The following is a 23829-nucleotide window of genomic DNA, read 5'->3' as shown; positions in this document are numbered from 1 at the left end:
CCATCGCGCTAGTGTCACCCCAGTCTGGTAACATTGCTCCACATCTGCCGACCTGCGCTAGACAGATTGTCACTTCATCGAGCCGAGCCTAACCTTCTCGGATCATCAGCTCAGCAAACCGAACAAGAGTTCGGCATCACGAAGGATAAATCATCACCAACACCATCGCCCCACGGATTGCATGGGTCAGGCGCGCCGACATAACCGCTCGGTCACTTCATCAATCCGACATTGATCGCATCACAAGTTAGGACCAGCGTCGGCATGGCCGCACTGTTGCTTCTTCAAGCCGATGTCCATCACGCCGAACTGCTTCAACACCTCAGCTGACATGGCGGATGAAACGCTTCCTTACCAACCCGCTCCGTCATCCCGACTTGACCGGGGACTTTGTTATTTCTTCATCAACCTACTCCGGTGACTTCGGCGTCACCAGCCGACCTGCTTCGACTCAACGGCTGACATGGAGACTTCGACACCTCGGCTGGACCGGGGACTTCGTTATTTCTCCATCAACATACTCCGGTGACTTCGGTGTTACCAGACGACCAACTTTGTCATGTTGGCTGGACTGGGGGCTTTGCCTCGACAAACCCGCCTTTGCCAGCACCGCCAGGCAGTCGCTTTATCGCCCATCTAGCAATGGGTGTGCGGATCAAGTCCCAATTATGGGAGTAACCTTTCTTTAGATTGCTACAACAGATAAACCAGGTGCTATTAGTCCTAGTATTTTTCTTGCTTGGGTTTATTTTTCCCAAGGAATTATTACTCTGGTTTGTTTCATCATCTGTACGCAGGTCTATCAAATGATGGACGCATTAACGACGGTCGCATGGTGGTTCGGTCAGTTTCCGTGTACAGTTCGGCGAATGCCGCATCCGGAACTTGGACCGGCCTGTGAATTCAGGCTTTGCCATGCCTTACCGTGTCACGCCGACGCCCTGCATCGACATCGACTTCGGCGCCAAGCCACATCTCTTTAAATAAATTATATTTGAGAAAAGCAATTATCCTTTTTGGACCGCACTATTTTATGTGTGTAGGTAATCGACTTCGACTGCGTCACGCGGTCACTTTGGCAAGCCGATGTCGTTGTCCCAATCAGCATAAATTGGCTCGTGTGATCACCTTGTTGGTCGAAGAGCCATACCGACATGTTCGGTTGCCTTGGGGACTTCGGCATCGCTGAGAGAGCTCTACCTCATCGAGTGTTCGGCACACGGGCCATATTTATTTTATTACTCACTTTGCATAAATTATTAATTATGCAACAATCCTTTTTTAATTTATTATTATTCCTATTATCTCCGGCTTGCACTATTTTCTATGCACAGGTAAAAGATCCGGGTCGGGCAGCGTTGTCACGTTGGTGTACCGATGTACTACGTCACCTCGGCTGGACCGAGGGCTTCGTCATCACTTCATTAACCCACGCCGGGGACTTCGGCGTCACACTGCCGGCCTGCATTGGCCGTGCTATGTCACCACTTTGGAGTGCCGGTCTCTTCGCTCCGCCACCTCTGGATAGGCTTGGGGGCTGGGACCTTGTCCCGCCATAAGCTCGGGCCGTGCATCAACACCGAGCACATCAACCAGCTAAGTCGCTTTCATGATAAGATTTTTCAAATTTAAATTTTGTTCGATTTGACCAAAGCATTATGCTTTTTTGGCAAAAAGTTGTGTGTGAAAAACTTCCTCGTCAAAACTTTGTTTGCGACACACAATTTCAAATACCCCATTTACTTGGGGGCTTCCTTTCTGAAGCCTTTCCCCTTGCAAATGATTATACTTGTACGGCTTCGTTCCTTGTTCGTGTATTACGCCACAATATGCACCATGCTGACTTAAGCGATTTGCAAGCTGGGTTGCCTTGCTCCTGTGTTTACCCCTACGTTCCCAATTGTTCGGCTAGGGAGTAAAGGGAGCACCTCTGCGATTGTCACGATTGGGTCATCCGAGCTCGGACCTCAGACTGGGTGAAGCCGAAAGCTAGCGCTCTTATTGTTGTCAACCATGGTCGGCACACAACGGAACTCATGAGTACAAAAAATCTATTGCACAAGTCTCATAGTAACAATGAGCAACCGAAGAAAGGTATCGGTGGAGGTACTATTTTCTTCGAAGATGCTTCTTACACTTCGTTAGTAATATAGCATAAGTTCCCTGAGCGCGCTTTGTCTGTTACAGCCTTATGGCCTGATTGTCTGGTTATCGGCAACACCGCCGATATTCTCGACAGGTGGAGTACATAACACTTTTCAGCCCTTTGCCGAAGACGGAGAAACCAACCGTCGGTTAAGATGCGTTTAAAGTTCGGGTGAACACAATATGATATAAATACTTCAGTACTACAATCATTATACATAAAATTCTTTTACCCAAGTCACTTGGGGACTCTTAAATTAGTATGAGCTGTTTTTCTTCTTAGTCGTTGCAAAGTCTTTTTCTATCACTCCTTTCTTGACGCTAGTGTTTGGTCAATAGCCGGATAGCCCTGCTTCTCTCTAAAGCCGCTCGAGTTTAGTTTGCTAAATTAGCCTCGGAGAAGCACTCCTCCTTCGGGATAGGGAGGTTGAAGCCGTCGGCTGACCCGCTTGAAGTCTTGAGATCGGATGTGTCATATTAATGCACATCAGAAACATAAAACTTTTAAGACCAATTTTTGGATTGGCACCGAACACTTGATCTAGTTCGGACGTCAAATTTTGAATGAAGGTTTTTTGGGCTCTCCAAGCCTATGGCACTTTTAAACTATTTATGTGTTTCCCGCATAAGTCTCGTAGTGCAACGCTGGACACCTTTAGAGATTCAGTGAAATCATTCCCGGATATTGCTATATATGCATCTGTTTCGAATTATGTCTTCGGTCAATAGTTGGGTTGCCCGGCTCCTGTGCTTGCTTCCTATGTTCCGCTTTTTTCGGCTAGGTGTGCAAAGGGAGAACCACTGCGATTGTGCTTCCAGCTCACATGGTTAAGCACCTTAGTGGAGAAAGCCCGAAACTGACTATCACAATAGGCGTAAACTGGTCAGCCATCCGATGACTATGTTAAATGACGGGCCATTCATATCATTGGCCGAAGTGTTTACGGCTTGACCTCGGATGTCACAGAACACTAACCAGGGCCTCGTAGCTAGCTTCCCCAGTTTAAAGCTCCTATGACTAAGTGAAAGTTATAAAGCCTGCATATCTGATTGCCTCGTTTCCGCTAACACAACCGCCTTCGGGTACTGAGACATCGGCTAAGAGTTGTTTTGTTATTGCGGAAACACCCTTCGTAGCATCTACGAGGGGGTGGAAGCCGATGATGGGCCACTTTTAACTGATAAACGGTCGCAACGGAGTCAAAATAAATATATCATCGGCGTTTGTATTTAAGATACAAAGGCTACCTTCCGTAATCATTGTTATAAAGCCACACATATGCATCAATTTGACTTAAGATTTTGGCCAAGCTGGGTTGCCTGGCTCCTGTGCTTACCCCTACGTTCCCGATTGTTCGGCTAGGTGGTAAAGGGAGCACCTCTGTGATTGTTACTACCGTGTCATCCGAGTAAGTACCTCAGACTAGGTGAAGCCGAAAGCTAGCAATCTTAAAGGGTCACATTGGTCGGCAACGACGGAAGTAAAAAAATTGGTTCATTAATACCATAGAGTTCGGGAACTTTCCCCGAACGAAATCCTCAATATTTTCCTCCCACATTGATCAGAGGTGAGGTTTCATGATCATGGTCAGCATGACAACCCAAGGAAAGGAACCGATAGCGGGACTATTTTCTTTGGAAGATGTTTCTTACTTTAACAAGTAATATAGCATATCTCTCCGTGTACCTTTGTTTATAAAACCGTATGACCGGATTGCCTTGTTTGCCGTAAAACTTTGCCCTTATAACGGCTTTATAAAGTAGGACGAACACTCCCCAGCTACTGGCCGAGGAGGTTGAAGCTGATGGTCGGTCAACAAAGTTTTGTACAATGCGGATTTGAGCATTAATGATGAAAAGTACTTGGATACATAGAATCATTACACATAAAAATTGCGAGTAAAATCCATTTACTACAATCCATCTTTTAAACCCCTTGGGGCCTACCTTGGCGAGCTCGGATTTCAACCAGCTCTAAACTCTTTTAAGAGATCTTTATTCTCTTTCCGAGAAGTTTGTGTTAAACACAACAAAATTTTCTGTCAAATGGATATCGATCCTTAATTCGGCCACCCGTGCCCACATTAAGGCTCGGGGGCTACCGGGGTTTCCGCTCATTATTTACAAATATTAAAGGGGCACATCAATCCCCTAATCTGGTGTTGCCACCCGACCAGTGTCTCGGGGGCTACTGCATTGCCTATTCAATGCAGAAAATTCAAAGTGCTCAGTGTTCGGCATAACCGAACTATGGACAAGCGCGTCTTCGGACGACAATAAGTACCATATGGGACTTATCGGGCATCAAGCTGATATATCACGGCGACTTCTCACGACCCTCTCTCAGGGGCCCGTCCGCCGATCACTAGTACCTCTGATATATTACACTGGATTTCTATTCCTATGTATGCTGCCGAGCTAGGAGTTGATCCTTAGGCCGATTTCACGACCTGGGTCTCAGGGGATACCAGGATCAGCAGTTTTATGTTTTCCTTCGGGTGTATCTCGGATTTTAGGCCGATAGACACCTTGAAGGCTACTGGCAATACATCTTCTCAGCAAATAAATTTATACGCATCAGAAATAAAATCCGCAAACAATCAGCCCAAGCCTAAGGTGGTGCATCACCTCGGAAGCAGTCCGGCATAAAGCTCGGGTGCCAGTGGCTGGCTCCATAGAGGGAATTTCCGGCATTAAGCTCGGCTAAACTCCTTCAACTTTTTTGAACCAAGGTGATCTATGACACCTCGGATGCAGTTCGGCGTTAGAGCTCGGCTGTAAAAATATTCTTCGGATACATTCCGGCGGTGGAGCTCGAAAGCGGTTCGGTGTTGGTGCTCGGCTGCAAAAGATACCTCGAATGCAGTCCGGCGTTAGAGCTCGGACGCAAAGACACTGCCGCCCAGGAACAACTTCAAACCCGGGGTGTGGCATAAAAATAACAAGTTATTGATAAAGGCCGGAAACTTAAAGGGGCTCCTCGGATACCCGACGTGTAAACTCTTCGGATTCACTTTGGCGATCCTCAAGATCGAAGATGGAAAGATTTGTTGAACCAGTTTTCAAGACCGACGACCGAAGATGAAGAATAGTTCGGAAGAATCGAGGAGCGTCCCTAGCTTGAAGACCGGTTCAGGGGGCTACTCACGGTGTCCTGGACTAAGGGGTACTCACCACGTCATCTCCCGATCAGATAGTTTGGGCCGAGGACCACCATGGCCGCATACTCATGGGCCAGTTCGGACAGCCCCTGCCGCATACAAGGAAGATTCCACAAGACTTGGCGCCCAATACAAGGACTCTGCTAAACCCTAGGCCTCCGGTGTGTTATATAAACCGAGGCCAGGCTAGTCAATAGACAATCTCATACACAATCATAATCATACAGGCTAGACTTCTAGGGTTACCACTACGATCTCGTGGTAGATCAACTCTTGTAATACTTATACTCATCAAGATCAATCAAGCAGGAAGTAGGGTATTACCTCCATAGAGAGGGCCCGAACCTGGGTAAACATCGTGTCCCCTATCTCCTGTTACCCATTGATCCTATAGACGCGCAGTTCGGGACCCCCTACCCGAGATCCGCCGGTTTTGACACCGACAACCACCCAGCCCCGAGGGGCTCTGGCGACCTGCCTTACGAGGTGGGTTGTCCAGCCTTTACCCGAGAGCTGCGACAGTTCCAGTGGCCCTCCCACCGCACGTTCAAGCCTGATGTTGGGGAAAAATACAACGGCAAGATTCACCTTCCGGAGTTCCTCAGCATCTACACCATCGTGATGCAAGCCGCCGGGCTCACAACGACAAGGTGCTCGCCAACTACTTTCCATTGGCACTTAAGCCCAACGTCATGTCATGCTTGACGCACCTGCCAGTAGATTCCATTCTTCTTGGTAGGATCTGTGCCATGAGTTTGTTGGCGCCTTTACCGTAGGCCACCAAGCTCCTGGCCAGGCGAGTGATTTGCATGTCATCCCCCAGAAGGACGGCGAGTCCCTGCGCAAATACATACTGAGGTTCAGCCATGTACAATACACCATCCCAAATATCCACCCCGCCGTTGTCATCAGTGCATTCTAGGGTTTAGCCACTACGATCTCATACACAATCATAATCATACAGGCTAGAATTCTAGGGTTTAGCCACTATGATCTCGTGGTAGATCAACTCTTGTAATACTTATATTCATCAAGATCAATCAAGCAGGAAGTTGGGTATTACCTCCATAGAGAGGGCCTGAACCTGGGTAAACATCGTGTCTCCTGTCTCCTGTTACCCATCGATCCATGAGACATAGCTTGGGACCCCCTACCCGAGATCTACCAGTTTTGGCACCGACAATGGTGCTTTCATTGAGAGTTCCACTATGTGATCGTCAAAGGATCAATGGCTCGCCCGCAGATCAACTGCGACGGTGGTATCTTCGTTGCTAGCTCGACTGGTCACCTTGGCTCGACCAAGGACCGTGCTTCGTCTCCAATCGTCATGTTTGGACGGGGGCCTTCATCAACATCAACTCCGATCTCTATGAAGATCGGGGAGGAATCATCCATGGAGCTCGGGGGCTCAATGTCAATATTGCCCTCGGGCGACCGTGCTGTTTTCTCGAACAGCGAACTTGTATCCGCTGCCATAACCTCCTTGAGCATCGCTTTGACGATTCCTTTGGAGAAATTGTGCGGAATTGGGTCTACAACAACCATGCAAAATTTCGTCGGGTTCCGATGGAGGAATCTCCGGCAATCTATGATATACCGGAGCCCTGTCAAATCTGGATGGGTATCTGGACGAGTTTAGGGCGTGGTCTCCAGCACCTAGCTTGGACGTCCCTTGGAAGATCCAACCGTTGATCGGCTGCGGGATTCCTATATCTAAAACCCCTCAAAATTTCAGCTCAATCCGACCGTCCAAACTACGGGAACCTTCCGATTGGTGCATCACTTTTCGGATCTATTTTCTGCGCGAATACGGATCTGACCAGAATTCATGTTTCTTTATGAACGTGATATTGGACAACCTTTTTAAAGGAATTTTCTTCTATGGTATTGTGCGTTGTTTTTAACACGTGCCCATAAAATTTTAAGCCTTCTTTGAGGCACTCTTCACCATCGCGCTGGTGTCACACCAGTCCGGTAACATTGCTCCACACAATACAAAAAAAGACACATCGGTGACATTTTGGGCCGAACGAAAAAAAATTCTGTCATACATATGACACTTCTATGACGATAATTGTGACAAAACCCGGTATCATCTTAGATGTGGTGGGCTCCTACTTTTATGACAAAAAATCATGACAGAAAATGGGCTTTTCGTCCTGGGCGGGCCGGAGACGCAGCTACATGACATTCTTTGGGCCGTCCATGACGGAAAAAACTGTGGTAGAAGAGAGGGGGAGGAAAATTTCGGGGAGTTCCCGGTTACGGTGGGAGGTCGGGGACCGAGCGATGCGCGTTTCTCTCGTACACGTACGCGCGTGTGTGCGAGGCGTTGGCTCTAACTGAACCCGAGCGAGGCGTTGGGCTCTAAATGAACCCGAGCGATTGCACTGCGGGCTACGCGTTACTGAACCCAAGCGATCGATCGATGGCTGTTAACTAAACCCGATCGAGCGATTCCTTTGCTACTGCTGCTAACTGAAGCCGATCGATTGGATGAACAGTGAGCGTTGCAGGGGGGTTGGATGAACAGTGAGTGGTGGCGTTGCCTCTTGATGAACAGGACCCCGTGGTGTGGAGGGCTGGATGAACAATAGACGGTGGAGGGGTGCCCGTGGAGGGGTGGTTGAACAGGACCCCGTGGTGTGGAGGGCTGGATGAACAATAGACGATGGAGGGGTGCCCGTGGAGGGGTGGTTGAACAGTAGCCGGTGGAGTAGCGCGCGGTGGAGGCTGGATGAACAGGAGCCCGTGGAGGCTGGAGGAGGTCGACCGTTACCCGTGGAGGCTGGAGGAGGTCGACGGTGGAGATGAACAGTATCCCGTGGAGTCCCGTTTTGCGGTACTCCACACCCCTCCCGATGAACAAGACCCCCGTTTCGACCGTAGGAGGTCCGTTTCGTCTGTTTTGCGGTACGCCACACCCCTCCCGATCAACAGGACCCCCGTTTCGACCGTAGGAGGTTCGTTTCGTCCGTTTTGCGGTACGCCACACCCCTCCCGATCAACAGGACCCCCGTTTCGACTATAGGAGGTCCGTTTCGTCCGTTTTGCGGTACGCCACACCCCTCCCGATCAACATGACCCCCGTTTTGACTGTAGGAGGTCTGTTTCCTCCGTTTTGCGGTACGCCACATCCCTCCCAAATCAACAGGACCCCGTTCCGAACGTGGGAGGTCCGTTTCCTCCGTTTTGCGGTACGCCAGGCCTCGTTTCCATCGCCTGTTCCGTCCAAGCCCTCCCGATGAACACGACCACGCATTCCGTTCCGACCCAGCCGGTTGGCTCCCACGTGTTCCGTTGCCTCCTGATGAACACGATGCATTCCGTTGCCTCCCCATGAACACAAAGCATGCCATTGCCTCCCCATGAACACGACGCATTCCGTTGCCTCCCCATGAACACAATGACAACGCTGTTTCTCCGTTCCGACCTAGCCATGTAAACGAGCCCTGGCCGTACGTATGCGCGAGTAGGCGTTTGAGACCCCGCCCGTATGTACACATACGTGGCCGTATTTTCTTTCTTGCACCCTGACCGTTGTACGTACGTGTACATGCTATGTGCATGCCTCTACTACGACACGTGCGCGCCTCTACTACGACACATGCGCGCCTCTACATCGACCAGTATGTATGTACACGTTTGTGACCAGAATGACAACGGTACGTACGCTTCGACCAGGTTGGTCCCGACTGCCAGGCACTTCCTTGCCTGCGAAGATGTAGCTGGTGGGTCCCAGCAGTCAGGGGGGAAACGTTTTTTTCACAAAATACGGTGGCCTGTCCGGTGGGTCCCCGCTGTCAGGTGGAGGAATAATTATTTTGCACGTAATACAGAGGCACTTCCTTGCTGCGGCCGTGGACCCAGCTATCAGCCTCTCCACGTATAGTCCACATCCGATGGAAGCCGTTCCTTGACCACGTTGACCACGCCGCGCCGAGAGCACCAGGGCGGTGGACGATGGCGAGGCCTAGGAAGGGGACGACACGGAGCCGGGGAAGACGCGGCAGTGGATGCCCACATGTAGAGGAGTACGAGGGTTCACTGGTTCGCTGCGGTGTGAGGCTGCCGTCGCCGCAGAATAACAGGGGGTGTGGGTGAGTAGAGGGATGGCTGGCCAGTGGTGGGAGTAGTAGGCGGCGGTGAGGCCTCCGCCGCATCGCAGCCGGCCACGGGAGGCACGAGCACGAGGCACGACCAGCGCTGGTTTGGGCAGCTGGAGCAAGAAGACCAGAGGTTGAAGAAGCTCTACGGCCGTTGGATGGACATCGTATGGTCACTGGAGCTAGAATCGTGCATATTGACTAAGTTGACAAAGCCCTCCTTCCCCGTCAACTTAGTAGGCCCACAAGTCAGCCTGCCACTATACTGGGTCCCAACTAACAGGGGGAGTATTCATTTTTTGTGCGTAATAAGGAGGCACTTCCTTGCGTGCGAAGATATAGCTGGTGGGTCCGAGCTGTCAGCGGCGGTAAATTTTTTTTTCGTGAAATACGGAGGCCCTTTCAGTGGGTCCCTGATGTCAGGTGGAGGAATCATTATTTTGCGCGTAATAAGGAGGCATTTCCTTACGTGCGGCCGTGGACCCAGCTGTCGGCCTCTCCACGTACAGTCCACTTCAGATGCATGTCGGTCGTTGACCATGTTGACTAGGCCGCGCCGAGAGCACCAGGGCGATGGACGACGGCGAGGCCTAGGAAGGGAACAACATGGAGGCAGGGAAGACTCGGCAGTTGTTTCCCACGCGGAGGGGAGTACGACTGTACGAGGGTTTACTGGTTCGTCTGCCATCGCCGGAGAATAACAATAGGTGTGGGTGAGTAGAGGGATGGCTAGGCCAGCGATGGGAGTAAGGTGGGGCGGTGAGGCCTGCGCGACAGTAGAGCCGGCCGCGGGGCGGAGGGAGCAGGCAGTCCCACCGGCGCTTGTTTGAGCGGCTGGAGCAGGAAGAGCAGAGATTGAAGAAGCACGACGGCCGTTGGAGGGCCATCCAACACTCTCTGCTTGTGTGTCAACCTTTTTTTAGGAAAGCCTCAAATCTGTGGAAAACAGCATACAGCCCATCTGCCAGTATTTCTAATAATTTACAGCCCATTTCCTAATTCTAAGGTTTTTTTGGGAGCCCATATTCTTTATGTTAGCATTACAGCCCATATTGTCGCCACGGTTAAAAAATTATACGAAATTTTCCATATTTCGGTGCGGTCCGAACTGTTTTTAATCCTGAAATTTTGACTCACATTCAAACTGATTTTAAAAATAAATGTATATCAATATAAAATCCAACAAATTCTCCACGCATAAAAATTAATGTAATTTAAAATCTCGAAATGAAAAAAAAGATATTTGAAACTAATTGCGGTTTGATGTGTTTTAAAAATGTACATCCCATTTCTCATTATTGATGGGCCATTTTCTCGGCCAGCCGAATGAAAGCTCTCCTCGTCTTGAAAGATTTGCAGCCCAACAGGCCTGACAAAGCGACTTACTTGGCAAATCACAAAAAAAACTGGGCTGTGGCCGTGGACCCAGCTGTTAGCCTCTCCACGTACAGTACTCTTCTGATGGAATGTCGTTGACCACGTTGACCACACCGCACCGAGAACACCAAGGCGGTGGACGACGGCGAGGCCTAGGAAGGGGACGACGCGGAGCCAGGGAAGACGCGGTAGTGGGTGCCCACGTGGAGAGGAGTACGAGGGTTCACTGGATCGGCTGTGGTGTGAGGCTGCCATCGCCACAGGACCTGGCTAGTGGTGGGAGTAGTAGGGGGCGATGAGGCCTCAATGGCAGCACAGCCGTCCACTGGAGGCAGGAGCAGGCGGTCTCTCCGGCGCTGGTTTGGGCGGCTGGTGCAAGAAGATCAGCGATTGAAGAAGCAGCGGGACCGTTCGATTCAAATCCAACGGTTACTGCTGCTAGAATCGTTTATTGACTAAGTTGACAAGCCCTGGGTACGCGTCAACTTAGTAGGCCCACAGGTCAGCCTCCCAACCAGTGTGCCCCAGATGTCAGTGGGAGGAATCATTTTTTTCGCGTAATAAGGAGGAAGTTGATTGCGTGCGGCTAGGCCAGCGGAGCGAGTAGGGTCGGCCGGGGAAGCCTACGCGGCATCACAGCGGGCCACAAGAGGAGGGAGCAGGCAGTCCCGCCGGCGCTAGTTTAAGCGGCTGGAGCAGGAAGATCAGAGATTGAAGAAGCACGTCGGTCGTTGGATGGACATCCAACAGTCACTGCTGCTAGAATCGTCTATTCACTGACAAAGCCTCGCGTAAACAAGTCAGCTCAAAATCTGTGGCGTGTACAGCCCATTTGCTATTATTTTTATAACTTTTACTCATTTTCTAATTCATGTGGAATTTATTGCAGCCCGTTTTCCATTTTTAGAATTGCTGGCCATTTTCTGGTCAGTACCAGGGTCAAAAAATTAACTAAATACTGCTTCAAAAAAATTAACTAAATATGTGGGAAATTTTGAAAATTCGCAAATTTTTGCTGGGAACGAAATATTCTTAATCCAAAAATTAATAGCCATACTAAAACAAATTTAAAAATAAATTAGTACAATGTCATGTTAAATTCAATGAAATACGTATAAGATATCAGTGAAGAACAAAAACAAAAAAAGAAACTTATATCCCATTTGCTATAATTTTTTTGGAATTTTCAACCCCTTTTGATATTACTTTTAACAGACATTGACCATACTCTTAAGACAGGCCGGCATGCATCCCTCCTCGTCTTGATAGATTTTTAGCCCAGTAATTCGGAGAAAACAAATAGGCCTAGCTTGGGTATTCTTCAAAAAGAAATACTGGGTTACCTATTTTCCCAAAGAACTGGTGCATGAGCATTTATCTTTATTTATTTATTTACTCTACAAAAAAAATACACTTCCATGATGATACGTGTTTGTCAGAGTAGGTCGCATTTTTTGTCATGCATGTACATCCATGACAAATTTATGACAGAATCAAGATAGTCATACATGTGCTGTCGTAGAAGTGTTCCATGACATTACCAAAATTATCATCATGGAAGTGTCCACTTCCACGACGATAAATCGCGCGTCACAGAAGTGCTTTCGTCAAGGGTGACCGACACATGGCATCCACCGTAACGGAACGCCGTTAAGCTATCGGGTCGGGTTTTGGATCCGATAATCCGTTAACAGCCCCGACCAATGAGAAATTTCCATGTGTAAAATTCTTATTGGCCGGACGAAACACGTGTCAGCTCGTCAGTGGGTCAGATAGGCGCCCATGATACGTCGACACGTGGCACGGCCCAACAGTGGCCCATTCCTGTCGGGTTTTGGAAAGCCTGTTAACGGCCTGTTTGCATATAGCCCATTTACAGCCCGCTAACCCAAGGCCCGTTACGCCATATCCGAATTAGGCCCAGTAGCGTCATTTGGGCCATCCAATATGATTCCAGCCCGTTTTCACTTCTGGCCCATGTATGGCTCATGATGTCTTTCGGCCCATATGAGGCCCTATGTAACTCTTGGCCTAATAACGGCCCGTGGTGTAACTGGCCCGTAATGAACAGTGTATCACTTTACACCCATGAACGGCCCGTGGTGAAACTCGCCCGTAATGAACAGTGTATCACTTTATACCCATTAACGGCCCGTTATTCCGTTGGGCCGTTTCCAGCCCATGTTATCTTTCGGCCTTCTCAGAGCCCATTTATTCTTGGGCTCATTTCCAGCATTCGTTTACTTACGGCCCGTTACTGTCATTTTCTGCTTGTGGGCCAAATTCAGCCCGTGGTTACAGTTGGCCCATTTGTGGTCCGTTAATACGTTGGGCCATTTTCATAGCGTCATCAAATACGGCCTATTAACGATGGCCCGTTATGTTCGGCCCATGAACGGACGATTCCAACTCTTGCCCGTTTACGGCCATAATGCGGCCTGTTATTGGCCCATGTTTGGCCAATCGATCATACGACCCGTATAAGGCCCATTGATGATACGGCCCATAGAAGGCCCATTGTTTCTACGGCCCGTAGAAGGCCTACTATTTCTATGGCCCGTAGAAGGCCCACTGTTTCTATGGCCCGTAGGAGGCCCAGTGTCACTACAGTAAATATTAGCCCATGGTTATTGTGGCCTAGTTTTAAAATATAGGTTATTTCAGCCACTAGCAAACCACAGAAAAAGAACTGCAATGACTACAAGCAAACAAATAAACAAGACAACAAGGAAATAAATAAGCAAGCAACTTATGCTAGGCTATCACGGTTATTACACATATTACATCCACTGGGCATCAAAGTTCGCCACCAGTGCAAATATATGGAACAAAGCAGCATATAAACGCCGCAGCAAAACAACTCCAGAACTGAAACCACTTCAGAAGAGTTCAAGAAACAATATCCTAGGTACCCATAATGCTAGCAAGATGCTTAGCAAGCTTATTAACTTTCTCTTGTTTGGCGCTTAAATCCTCCAGCGCTTGCTGTTGCACAAGAAAGTACGCATCTGAATTCTGCAGGGACTTCCTCAGTCCTTTGGCTTCTTGCTGTAGCACAACTGATTGATGCCTTTTAGCTTGTAGCTGAGACTGAAGAAGCCGAAGTGATTCAGGCAACGAGTTCGAAGAGCTTGTGCCAGCGGTACTGGCCAGTAACTCGAACACTACATCAACGCAGAACTGTGGGGTTTTCTCACTGTCTACAAGATCGTTTTTATCACCTTTCTTGGAGACCAACAGGGTTGTCTCACTATCTTGAACCTTATCTGCATTACTTTCTCTACCATTGCATAGTGGGGTGCTCTTCTCCAATATTCTGTTTGCATACTACAAGAGAAACAAGCAGACACATCACAGGTTTAGCTTGTAGTATACGAAACACATTTTGGTAAACAGGTTTAGTAGTAAGGTGGACAGGATAACAACATGAAACAAACATATATCTATGTACTATGGTCACTGTATTGTCCATATCATTCTAGTTTATGTTCCCTAATCAAGATAGAGACACAGTTCAACTCATATATTTTTAAGACACAGCAGCATAGACAGAATATAAGTGTGAGAAACTACACAGCATTGGCAGCACTTGTAATGTACATCACATGAGAACATAACTGTTTATACAACTTAAACTGAAATCAACATAGAGCAAGAAGTTAGAACAGCAATCCAGTTAAAGAAATAGGTTTAAAACATACCTGTTGCACCATTGGAGTTTCAATTGGATCCTTCAAATTCGAAAGTAGTTGGTATGAGTAAATACAGTGATGCAACAGCAAAGGAGTATGGACCATAGCTACGGAATCTGACCTGAGAACAGTTGCTCTTCTGCTTTAAACGTGGAGTTTGGGTTAGCTGTGGTGGTCTTCGTGCTTTGGGCACTGCAGTAGCTTTACAAACTGCTCGTGTGGGGGTACTCTGTGGTGGACATGGTGCTTTGTCAACTATAAGTGGGTTACTATCCGCTGGGGTTATGGTTAGGTGGGTTGTAGCTGGTTCCCTGCCCAACGATGTAAGTGTGCAATCTGGAAGAGTCTCGATTATGTGTGGTGGGGCTAGTTTGTGGGCCAGTACAACCATGGTTCTATCTGCATCGACGGGTAGCACTGTCTTTTGTGAAGAACGGGTTTTTGCTCCCTTAGATACTGCCATCACCCCCTCCAATTCAAATGGCTGATAAAGAAGAAAAGAAATTGAACGTACTGACATTGTATGATAAACAGATGTGGTAATTCACATATATGTTGTCTAACCAAACAGGACAGCATGACACAATTTCACATATATGATGCCTAACTAAACAGGATAGCATGACACAGTTTCAGATATATGATGGATAACTTAACAGGATATAATGGCATAATTCAACATATGATGAGTACCTAAACAGGATGACCTGACAAAACTATATGATGTGTTTCTAAAACAGGTTGGGATGAAATAATTCACATACATGTTGTCTAAGTATACAAGATGACATGATATAATTGACATAATTGATTCATATACTAAGCAGCTGGCACTCGCATGTATGATCTCTAAACTAAGAAGATAGAATTCAATATTGTGCATATGATGTCTAAACTAAGCAATGCAAGACACCATATGCATCATATGAGAAATATAAACATTGCAACTTAGAGCATACACCTTAGGTGGGATATAGGACTGGTCATCTGTCTCTGAATCCTCCTCTGAGGAGCTCCCTGTAACCATCGAGATATATGCTTCATCAGGTACCATTGCCTGCTCTCAAGACCTTGTTTTCACTCCAGATTTTTCCATAACTGGCTCAAATGGCTGATAAACATGAAGAGTAGTTCAATATACACAAATTGTCGACAAATGGAATACGTATTGAAAAAAAAGATGGCATGAGATAATTCACATATATGATGCCTGGCTCCATGGTGGTGCATAATTCACATATATGATAACTGGCTGAAAAACATGGCATTGCATAATTCACATATCTTATATAGAAAGCAAACAAGAGGCATTCACACAAAGCATGTCTAATCTAAGCAGATGGCATGGCAATGCAAGACACTATATGCATGATATGAGCAATATAAACCAGCCAAGTTAGAGCATGCACCTCGTGGGGGGAATATGACTGGTCATCTCTCTCTCAATCCTCCTCTGAGGAGCTATCTGTAACCAGCAAGAAATCTGCATCGACAGGTAGCACTAACTACTCAGAAGACCTTGTTTTCACTCCAGATTTTCCCATGACCGACTCAAATGGATGATGCACAGGAAGAGTAGATGAATGTATAAACATTGTTGACAAATGGAATACATTATGGAAAAAAATATGGCACAATACAATTCACATGTACAATGACTGGCTAAACAGGATGGCATTGCATGATTCACGTATATGATGCCTGGCTAAAGAAGATGGCATTGCATAATTCCCATATACTCCCTCCGTTCCTAAATATTTGTCTTTTTAGAGATTTCAAAAGGACTACCACATACAGATGTATATAGACATATTTTAGAGTGTAGATTCACTCATTTTGTTCCGTATGTAGTAACTTGTTGAAATCTCTAAAAAGAAAAATATTTAGGAATGGTGGGAGTATGATATAGAAACTAAACAGGTGGCATTCATACAAAGCAAATCTAAACTAAGCTAATGACATATAAGATGTATAATGTAAGCAATGCAAGGCGCCATATGTATGATATGACCAACATCAGCATGCCAGGTTAGAGCAAACACCTCAGGTGGTAAACAGGCATGGTCGGCTCCTTCTGAATCTCCATCTGAATAGTTATCTTCCTCTGGAATACAATCTGGAAATGCAGGAGGGGGGGCACTTCGCCCACCATGGAGTGGCGTCTGCATGACATTATATTCGCACGCAACGGTCTTCTCTTTTTCTCTACATGTTCATTACGATCATGTACAATATCTGACATGCATAATAAAAAATAGTTAGATTTTGTAAGCCCTAAGGGTGCATGCAAAAATCAAGACTGATGGTAGCAAACGAGTGGATGGGTCCAAAACTAATGATAGCAGGTAGATTATAGCTTCAGTATAAAAAGATAGACAATGGATCATCTATTGTTTGTTGCCCACCCAACATGAACCACATAGAAGACCCCAGATGAACCAGATAGTAGACAGATACTATTCATTGCTAGCTCGATATGAGACCCATGGGCAATTCAAAACTCAAGATTGAGCGATAAAGTAGCAGGTAATAATAACTGATGTATAACGTAAGCGAACACGAAAGACTACGACCTCTCTTCCGGAACTATGTAGTCCTCAGGTTCATCTGCTCAGTCGATGATGGTAACACAGTTGTCGTGGCTGCCGGCAACGGGGAAGATGATCTGAGGCGGCAAAAGGAAGTCTGCAGGGGGGATCTGTGCTGCAGTGAACACTTCTGTCGATGGTGCACCTCAGGTGGGGTCGATGATGGCACGACAGGAGCAGGACCAAACACACAGAGTTTTCTTTGACGCCTATCTGAAAATGAAGTAAATCTGTATGGGCTCCTTAGAATTGGAGGATTCTATAAATGCAGGGACAGGAAAAATACAGGAATAGGATAGGAATGCACGTGCAAAACAGAGCATTTGGAAACATAGGATTTCAGTCAACCTGGGTGTTTGGCTCACATGAATTGGAAGAACAGAGGAATGGAGAAACAAAGTGATGTGCCGAGTGTACAACCTCTTTGGCATAGCCTTGTGGACCTCAGCATCATTGGGTTGGATGTGGAGGATGGTGATGATGCTGGTGTGACTGTCGGAGGCAGGGAAGAAGATCCGAGGCCTCTGGAAACGGCGCCAAGGGTACTGCTCTGCTGTGATGGACGGTTCCGTCGTTGGAGCAGCTCCACTAAGGTGTACGGCGACGAGGCTGAAGCATGACAAGACATACAACGTTAATCTGAAGTGGGACCCTAATATCATCTGCAATAGATGATGTAAAATACATCACCAAAAAGTGCTAGATGTAAAACGCATCAGCCGCACCACGGCCGCTCCGACAGATGTTGTAAGCACTGTTCACTCTGAACTTAACTGAAGAAAATGAACTTCACAGTCGAAACTGAATTTTACTGTCGAAACTGATTGAACAAGTAACAGAGCATTGCAATAGATGTTTAGGGCGTTCGAGCACTAGTAGCAGAGAAGCAGTGATCTAAATCAGCAGACGCTCGAGCAGGGAACGCACTAGCAGAGAACAAGTCGTGCAGTAGCACTGTGAGCGAGTGCTAAAGCAGCAACTCATGTAGCTGCCGGAGGTCGTGCAGCAGCAGCGCAAGCGAGAGCAAGAGCAGAGCAGCAGCACGAACGAAAGCAGGAGTAGTGCAGCAGCGCGACCGATAGCAAGAACAGAGTCGCAGCGCGAGCGAGAGCCGGAGCAGCTGCAGCTAGTGCCGTTGTGGAAGTCGCCACCGAGGAAGAAACAACATGGGGGAGAGATGTCGTGGATGATGTAGCCGGCGACGGCGCCGTCAATGGAGACACACCATATCTGCTCGGTATCGAGCACTGGCAGCCCCGTGAGATCGAATAAAAGATAAAATGCAGCGGTGAGTGCAGAACCTCCTTGGTGGCGCCGAGTTGGCCTCGGCTTCATCGGAGGAATTGGTGAGGGTGATGCGGTTCCGAAGGGGCAGGTCAAGACGGCGCTGTGGGGATTGAGGTGGCGCGATAGATGAGGCGAACGTTGGGGCAGCTCCTTGGAGGTGGAGGACGGGGCGTCTGATCCGGCGGGACGACGAGATCGACAACGAATCCTCATCCGGTGCGGTGGATGAGGGACGACGAGCTGTTGCGGTGGACGACGTAGTCGGGGAAGAGTCTTCGGCTGGGCGGCGGTCGGGAGGCCGACGGAGGAGCGTGGGGTTTCGCGGGTTTTGGCGGCCTCGGTGTACGAATGGGGGGGGCGAAGGGGGATGGGGAACCAAGCTTAGGGACGCGCTTGTCCGAAATGTCGGGTAAGTTACCAGCGTACCCCCACCGGTTTTGACACCGCGACATGGAGCTTCATTTCCGGCTGAGGGGTAGAAGGGGGATTTTGTGTGTCTGGGCTGCGGGAGCGATTTCGGATGAGGAGGGAGTTCTCGCGCGCATGTAAATTTTGGAATAACAAGGCGCGGCGCGGGTTGAAGAAGCGGGAGTTTCAAAGCAGGTGAGACAAAAGATACTCGAGCTTGAAAATTTCGGGATAACAAGGTGCGGATTCCTTGTTCGGCAGAACAAACTTAACATGTAAAAAAAAGAATTCATACAAGACACAAGAGAGTCATGTCCCCTTTTACTATATTGCTATAGATGCCATTGAAAAAACTACAAGAAAAAATGTAAAAAAATCGGGAGAACAAGATTACCCTGCACAGTACCAAATCGATTCGCACTTCCCTCAACAAAAACAAATAACAAATCAATTCCCACCAAAGAAAGAGTAATGTCTCTTTTTATATGATTACAGATGCCATGATCTCGAATTTCAATTTTTGAATCCACGTTATGTTGAATTCGAATATATCATTAGGTGACCTTGCGGTTTATAATTGATGTAGTCGTACATTTTGATCTTCCATCACATATGAACATTTTACTCCACCATGTGAACATATATATTGTCGTCTACCATATGGACTAAATTTGAATCAATTTTCCTTATTTGAATATGATTGTTGTCAAGTTATACAATAATTTAAATATTATCTTGATACCAAAAAACATACATATTGCAGTAATCATATTTCACTATGAACTACATGTACATACGCTCTCCAATTCAAATATTTGTATCCATTTTATGTTGAATTCAAATCATAGTACATTATTGGTCTAGGTAGCGAGATGTTTGGGATAATCTAAACCCTGTTTTCATACGTATAATTTTTGGCTGAATTGGGATAAGTTTTGGTATAAGCCTCTTGCAAAACTGGAGATTCTGTCAACAAACCTCATGGTTCCGAGAGGAAACGTGTCACCTTTGTGTGCAAAACGATATACGCTGCCTCCCCCCTGATTTTATTTACAGAGGCAACATAGAACTATATGAGTGCCCTGTTAAATTTTGGAATTATTTCGGGTTCATTTGGCCTTTTTATATATTAATTGAGTGTCTGGACTTTTAATGTGCATAATCTAAATATGAATTGCATGCGCATGCTCCGGTGCACCAAAGTGGGTTAAAAATCACATGAGTGTCCTTGGTTGAATTTCTAGGTCCCATGGAAGAAATGAGAATGAAATTCAAACATCTGGGCGTCCTGACTCGGCCGAGAACATCAAGAAACTCTGATTTTAAATTCATGTAAATCCAAAACTCGCCTGGAAATCATGAAAACTGGCATGGTGTCATGTCATGTCACTAACATGTTGTGGTAAAAAATTGGGTCGATTTGGAAGCTCATGGTTCTAAGAGGGAACGTGCCACCTTTGAGTGTGAAACGATATACGCTGCCCCCCTTGAGTTTCTTAACAAAGGCAACATAGAACTACATTAGTTCCCTGTTAAATTTTGGAATTATTCCGGGTTCGTTTGTCGTTTCTTATACATTAATTGAGTTTCTGGTCATTTAATGTGCATACGTCAAATTTGAACTACAAGCACATGCTCTCGTGCACCAAAGTTGGTTGAAAAAGCACATTTGTGTCCTCGAGTGAATTTCTAGGTCCCATGCAAGAAATGAGAATAAAATTAAAACATCTGGGCATCGTGGCTCGGGCGAGAACATTGAGAAACTTGGTTTTAAAATTCTTGTAAATCCAAAACACGTCTGAAAATCATGAAACTTGGCATGGATGTCATGTCATGGTACTACCATGTTGTGGTAAAAAAATTGGCCGAATAGTAACATATTTTGGTATAAGCTTCTTGCAAGCCGAAGCTTCTCTCAAGAAGGCTCGTGGTTCTGAGAGGGAACATGCCACCTTTGAGTGCGAAATGATATACGTTGTCCCTCTTGAGTTTATTTACAAAGGCAACATAGAACTACATGAGTGCCCTGTTAATTTTTTTTTGACTATTTACTGTGAGGCAATGCCCTATTAAATTTTGGAATTATTCCAGCTTCGTTTGGCCTTATTTACACATTAATTGAGTCTTTGGTTATTTGATGTGCATAATTCAAATTTGAACTACAAGCACATGCTCCCGTGCACCAAAGTTGGTTGAAAATCACATTTGTGTCCTCGGGTGAATTTCTACTCCCTCCTTCCATCTTAATAGGTCCTAATGCGTTTTTCAAGGCTAACTTTGACCAAACATTAGAGCAATAATAGACATGCAACTTACACAAAGCATACCTTCAAATTTGTATGTCAAAGGAGCTTCCAATAATATAATTTTCATAGTATACATCTCATGTGCTATTAATCTTGTCAATAGTCAAAGGCTGTCTTGAAAAACACATTAGGACCTATATAGATGGAAGGAGGGAGTAGGTCCCATGCAAAAAATGAGAATAAAATTCAAACATCTGGGCATCGTGGCTCGGTCGAGAACATTGAGAAACTTGGTTTTAAAATCATGAAACTTGGCAAGGTTTCATGTCATGGTAGTACCATGCCGTGGTAAAAAAATTGGCCGAATAGGAACAAATTTTTGGTATAAGCTTCTTGCAAATCGGAGCTTCTCTCAAGAAGGCTCGTGGTTCTGGGAGGGAACGTGTCACCCTTGTGTGCATAATTCAAATTTGAAATACAAGCTCATGTTCTAGTGCACCAAAGTTGGTTGAAAAATCACATGTGTGTCCTTGGGTAAATTTCTAGGTTCCATGCAAGAAATGGGAATGAAATTCAAAATTCTGGGCGTCGTGGCTGGGTTGGAAACATTGAGAAACTTAGTTTTTTAATTCCTGTAAATCCAAAACACGCATGAAAATAATGAAACTTGGCTTGCTGCCATGACATGGCACCAACATGCTGTGGTAAATTTGCAGTCCGATTTGCAAAGGCACACACATTAACAATCAACAAAGTCATTTTGGAACAAGTGCTATCACATTACAATCGGAAACACAAGTATTATTGAAACCGTGGGTGTTCTACTTACTAGTACCATATACGTGCCGCCACACGTCCCCATTTTTTATTAGCTAGGAGGCATTGTGCAGGGTAGCTATTTGAGTATGAGAGGCGTGCGATCAGACCCCTGTGCGTGCCTATCGGGAGGAGAGCCCTTTGACCTCCATCTGCCATCCACCTCTCTCCCAAGGTCTCCATTAATGGCGCCCGAGCCTCTGTTTAATGGCGTGGCTATGTCTCACTCAACTGAGATTTAAGAGAGAAAAAAGAAAATCTGAAAGCACGGATCTTGATGTAAGATCCGACGGACCTATATAGCATCTACTGTGACTTATAGCAAGATTGATGAATATATAAGGACGATTAAAAATTTTTTTGATCAAAGAAGGGCTTGCCCCTTCCAATTTTCATTACTGAAAACCACCACAATTCACAAGAAGTTCAGCACAACTCCAGCCTAACAAAAAGGACTAAAAGCTACCAGATTGAAATCGCAACATACCAAGAGGCCAACAAAGGCCAAACATCCGCGCTAGAACCCAACATTTCACAACCGACGACACAATCCACATCCTAAACCGATTATTACATCAAAATAAACCAGGAAACTGAAGGAAGCCCAGCAGCAACTAGAAGAACAGCACCGCCAGGGTCGCCACAGCAAGAGTTTTCTTCATTCCAGCCTCGCAACATTGATCGTCCATAGAAAGATAAGGACAGTTAATTGTCTTACATAATTAGAAAGATAATTAAAAAAGACACATGCGGCTACGCCCGAAATACACAAGGGAAAAAGAAGAAGGAAGACAAGGATCTGGCTCGCTGATCTCTACTTTCTTGATGCGTTGCTGCAGGCCGCGAGAACTAGTCTCCGCGGTGAGCGGCGATGAGCTCTTTCGTGTCCTCAAGACGCTTCTTGAGAACATCCACGGATTCCTCCACTAGCCTTTGGCGCTCGTTGCGGAGCATGTCATTCTTGTCCATAAGTTTCTTGATGATGATGCCAATCCTCTTCAACAAGGCACCAGTCTCCTCCTGCTGGTCTGCACTTCGGACGATCTTCTCCCTCAGCAGGTCGGGCTCGGCCCGGAGCCTCTCATTGCCCTCCCTTAGTTGCCGGATGACGCCGGTAGCCTGTTCAAATGAGGCTTTCATGTCGTCCTGCAACCTCGCCCAGCCGAATATCTGATCCATCTGGCTATGGGCGATCGCATGCATGCGCCTGTAACAGTCGTCCCCTGCCCGCGAGAAATTTTCCCAGGCCACTGCGGCGCGGTGGGACATCTCTACTGCATTCATGGCGCTGCGGGACATCTCCGCTGCTTCCGCGGCACGGCCGGACCAGTCTGCTGCATCGATGGTGCGGCGGGACCTCCGTGCTGCTTCAGCGGCGCGGCAGGACCTCTATGCTGCTACTTTCGCATGGCGAGACATGTCGGCTGCTCTCGTAGCGAGGCGGGACATCTCTTGTGCTTCCGCTTCCATGCTCGCCTCTCCCTGGTGGCAATCTCTTGACCCAGAACTCACGCTTGCCATGGAAGACGCAAGGGAAGGATGCTGAATGACTTGTTTGTTTTTGTGGATGAGGAGTTGAGGAGGAATGTGCAGTCATCTTGGCATACTAGTATTTATAACCGAGTACTAATACGCTCCTATGTGGGAAACCGTTTAGGTTGTGATCGGTGTGAACAGGTTTGCAATTCAATATAGCGTGGTACTAATACGCTCCTAAGCAGGAAACCGTTTAGGTTGCGATCGGTGTGAACAGGTTTGCAATTCAATATAGCGTGGAGTCATTTGGAATGTGACGAGACGAAAGCTCAAAATTTATTGACGGTTCTAGTTTCGAAGTGCGGCACTATTCCTGGATGGAGTACTTCTTTTTCTACTCCTCCTTTCCGGTTTAATAGGGCTTATCTCAAAATTTTAGTTTTTCCATTTTATAAGGCTCAATTTGGTTGTTCCCCAACACATGTTCAGATTCCAAGGTGCATAAAATCATTGCATGCAAGTATTAA

The sequence above is a fragment of the Triticum urartu genome, chromosome 5, assembly GCF_003073215.2.
Source record: "Triticum urartu cultivar G1812 chromosome 5, Tu2.1, whole genome shotgun sequence".
In the NCBI taxonomy this organism is placed as follows: Eukaryota; Viridiplantae; Streptophyta; class Magnoliopsida; order Poales; family Poaceae; genus Triticum; species Triticum urartu.
The sequence above is the reverse complement of the archived record's forward strand: the minus strand, read 5'-3'. Positions refer to the sequence as shown.